At 48.3% G+C, this 4,167-nt stretch overlaps 1 pseudogene; it reads right to left on the bottom strand.

Moving 5' to 3' along the window:
- Positions 1–3,280: 3,280 nt before the first annotated feature.
- The window catches only part of LOC126301199 (large subunit ribosomal RNA), a 2,976-nt pseudogene continuing 2,089 nt past the window's right edge, over positions 3,281–4,167 (bottom strand).

The following is a 4,167-nucleotide window of genomic DNA, read 5'->3' as shown; positions in this document are numbered from 1 at the left end:
CTAATATTTGTGTAATTTTGCACCCTGTGTGATGTACAGTGGACATACACTCGTCCTTGGTCAGTCAGCCTGTTCCATATTTTTGGTGCCACCTCCAGCACTAGGTTCACCACTTCTCGATTCTTTTGTCCAGTTTTGAAGGCGATCTGTGTTCCACTCACAACCTCTTCAAGTGTGAGGCCTGTTCTCGACAGATTACTTTCATACAGCTCAGTTTTCAGCTGTTCTTCTTGCATTTCTCTTGGAACATCAAAGAGAATTACCCTGGGATTCCTTTTCTTGGGGTCCTGTATGGTAAGCCCAGAACGACTAAGCTCTTCACACTCCTTCAGTCTATTAGCTTCTTCGGTGTCTGGGAATTCTAGTATTACGTTTTTGTCCCTTGTAGTCTTAAATTTCGTGACCCTCACATCTTTCAGCGATGTCGAGATGACTTTTTTTACTGTTTCCTCGAGATCTTTTGCTGCTTGTTGTGCTCCTTCTGCTGGCTTTACAACCAGTAATTTGGGCTCAGGTTTTGGGCCTTGAATTTTGTTGGTGGGTATCACTTTGGTGGATGCCTTGGAAGCATATGTTTCCTGTACTGGTATTTTTGCAGCTTGGGCAGCTTTAGTGCACCTGAGTTCCGTTTTCAGTTCCAAGATTTCCATTTCGTATCTCCGCACAATTTGCTCATATGCTGATAATTTTCCCAAAATAAACTTTTTCTGGACATTGTTTATCTTGTTTGTTTCATTGAAAAGGAACGCCACTATTTCTTCCCTCATAGCTGCCATGTTTTCCAGATCTTCCTGGGATTTGGAGGTATCGTTCTCCATGGGGGCCAGCGAGTTTCTGTTGGGCTCTGTTATTGTAGGCGACATTTCTTTGTTTGTTCCCATTCTTGTTTTGTTTTTGGGTGTTACCTTGTGTGTTTCATGTGGCCTTTTCTCGAGTTATTAAGTGCGTCCTTGTAGAATCCGCTATTGTACACTTGCGCGTGAAACACTCCGCCGGTTCGTTAGTCGCGAGTGGCTTAGCACAGCGCGTAGTGCTGCTGCAGAGCTGGTTTCTGGTCCTCACCGGCCGCCTGGGGACGAGCCTACCTGGGCGGGCTGGGGACAAGCGCGTCGGCTGCCTGCCTGCAGCGACCGAGCCGGCCGGGCGCTGGAATGCGGTCGCTCTCGCGGGGTGGTGGGCGGGGGCAGTCTGTTGCGCTCTGTAGGGTCCGCTCGCTGCCGCGGCTTCAAAAACACAGGTCCAGCAAATCGGAAATTCACACTCGTGGCGGAGTATGGTGTACATTAACACTGTATTAGTTTAAATTGTCCATATCTTTCCAGAATTTGCAGAAGGACGGCAGTAAATTAACTTCGCACCAGCTCCACCCGCATTTGCGGATCGCGCACCCCACAGCAAATACAATTTAACTATTGACACTATGAGACTGAAAAATTATTTTAATCACTGTTCGCGGCTGAGGGAGGTTTACGCCAACACTTTGTTAGGTTATATTATTCATATCTTCTCAGATTTGGAAGGCGTAGAGCCTATAGTAGCCTCCCATCGACTGTAATCGTATTTACGGACAGCGCCAGTAGCGAATAACAAGGTTTCATTATTCACACTATCAATTTAAAATTATTTTTCAGTCACTGAGCATGACTAAAGAATGTGTGCACTACCACTGTATTAGATTGCATTGTCCTTATCTTGTCACATTCCTTAGAAATAAGTGCCGCAATCACATGGGTGGAGAGCGCACGTCACGACAACATCAATTTACTTTTTGACAGTAAACACAGGGGGTGGCCAAGGGGCTCAAACTAGCTTCGCGCCTGGCACATCGCATGTTCGGACAGCGCGGGCCACAACAAGAACAATTTTGATTCAGATTGTCTGTGTCTAAAAATTATTTTAAACACTGAACATTATCAATTAATATCAACAATATCACTGGATTATGTTACATTGTACATATAATAACACCTCCAAGAGAAATAATGACCTAGAATAACATCGACGTGCCGCAGTCGCATGCACGGAAAAAAAAAACGCTGGGGGTGATCAAGAGGAGTGTACCCTACCACTGTATTAGAATTACATTGACCTTAATTTGTCGTAAGGGACTAAGCTGAACTCGCGCCTGCCCTCTGCCCTATTCTGCACAGAAACTATTTAATTAAATTTTAAAATCTAGAGACCTTACAACTATTCTACGTATACATAGTGATTGAGGAATGAATGCTGTTTCACTCTGTCTATCTGGGATTTTCACTTGTGTAACAGTTAGCCGATAAATTGTCACTGAGTTTAGACGCGCTTGCCGTCGCCTATTTGTGCCAGTCAGCGCACTTTGCAGCAGAAGCTATTTGATTTCCTAAACTAAAAGACTTAAAATTATTTTGCGCATACATATAGGTTGAGGAAAGACTGCTCTTTCACACTGTCTGTCTGGGATTTTAGTTACTTCAGCGGGTTGCTAGCGCATGTGCTCTCAACAAGTGGGTCTGTATTCCACCTCTGCTCTCTGGTTCGCCGGTAAGGCGGCGCCGACAGGCAGCTTTCAAACAATGTCAAGGACCCCGTTATTATGCAAATGCCGCTGCACTTACTGTGATGATGTCTTCCACAGCATCTCAGGAACTTTCCACAACTCCAATGGCGTATTTTGATTTAAGATGAAGCACTATAATCACTTGTATTTGGAGGAAGATGTGTAGATTGCTGCCGCACTTGTAGGCCGGAGACAAGTACTTATAACTTGATCACCAGTGATATAATGCAGATCTGCTTCCTGTAGAATAATCGTGGCACTGTTGTAGAACTACGATCAAATTCTCATCGGTATCGGAGCACTCTTACGCACTCAAAATATCGTGGGAAAACGCACAAAAAACACTCGCACAGAACAGCATCGCGTATTTCACACAACTGGTAATATTACGGGAAGTATTTTACGTAGAACGATAAAATTTGAGCACGAGACGTGATATGTATCGGCGCAGATTTGCTCACAGTTTCACCGATATCGGAGCGTAAATTTTCACACTATCCGCGAAAGTGTGTGAGGCGAAAGCGCGTGGCCAGTAGTGCGCGCGCAGTGGCCACCTCGGCGGTAACCCGATTCACACGCGGCACAAGACACTTTTCACTAAACTTGCCATAAATCGGAAAGTATGAAACGTACGGCCTTGAAATTTTTACACGCGTTGTAGAATGATACCCGAAAGCACTGTGCCGATTTTCCACGGAATCAAGACACTTTTCCGGGATGAACGCGACGAAGACGCGGGAGCCGAAACGCGCGCGTGCGCTCGCGCGGAGGGACAGCGGGAATCTCGTTAATCCATTCATGCGCGTCACTAATTAGATGACGAGGCATTTGGCTACCTTAAGAGAGTCATAGTTACTCCCGCCGTTTACCCGCGCTTGCTTGAATTTCTTCACGTTGACATTCAGAGCACTGGGCAGAAATCACATTGCGTCAACACCCGCTAGGGCCATCGCAATGCTTTGTTTTAATTAGACAGTCGGATTCCCCCAGTCCGTGCCAGTTCTGAGTTGATCGTTGAATGGCGGCCGAAGAGAATCCGCGCACCCGCGCGCCCCCGGAGGAGCACGCTAAGGCGGACGCGGCCTCGCAGCAAGGAAGATCCGTGGGAGGCCAAGGCACGGGACCGAGCTCGGATCCTGCACGCAGGTTGAAGCACCGGGGCGCGAACGCCGCGCAGGCGCGCGCATCCTGCACCGCCGGCCAGCACGAGGCCAACCAACGGCGAGAGCAGACCACGCCCGCGCTAAACGCCCGCACTTACCGGCACCCCTACGGCACTCACCTCGCCCAGGCCCGGCACGTTAGCGCTGACCCACTTCCCGACCAAGCCCGACACGCCCCGATCCTCAGAGCCAATCCTTATCCCGAAGTTACGGATCCAATTTGCCGACTTCCCTTACCTACATTATTCTATCGACTAGAGGCTCTTCACCTTGGAGACCTGCTGCGGATATGGGTACGAACCGGCGCGACACCTCCACGTGGCCCTCTCCCGGATTTTCAAGGTCCGAGGGGAAGATCGGGACACCGCCGCAACTGCGGTGCTCTTCGCGTTCCAAACCCTATCTCCCTGCTAGAGGATTCCAGGGAACTCGAACGCTCATGCAGAAAAGAAAACTCTTCCCCGATCT

This window comes from Schistocerca gregaria, unplaced genomic scaffold (assembly GCF_023897955.1).
Source record: "Schistocerca gregaria isolate iqSchGreg1 unplaced genomic scaffold, iqSchGreg1.2 ptg000045l, whole genome shotgun sequence".
Lineage (NCBI taxonomy): Eukaryota > Metazoa > Arthropoda > Insecta > Orthoptera > Acrididae > Schistocerca > Schistocerca gregaria.
This window is presented reverse-complemented; position numbering and strand designations above follow the sequence as displayed.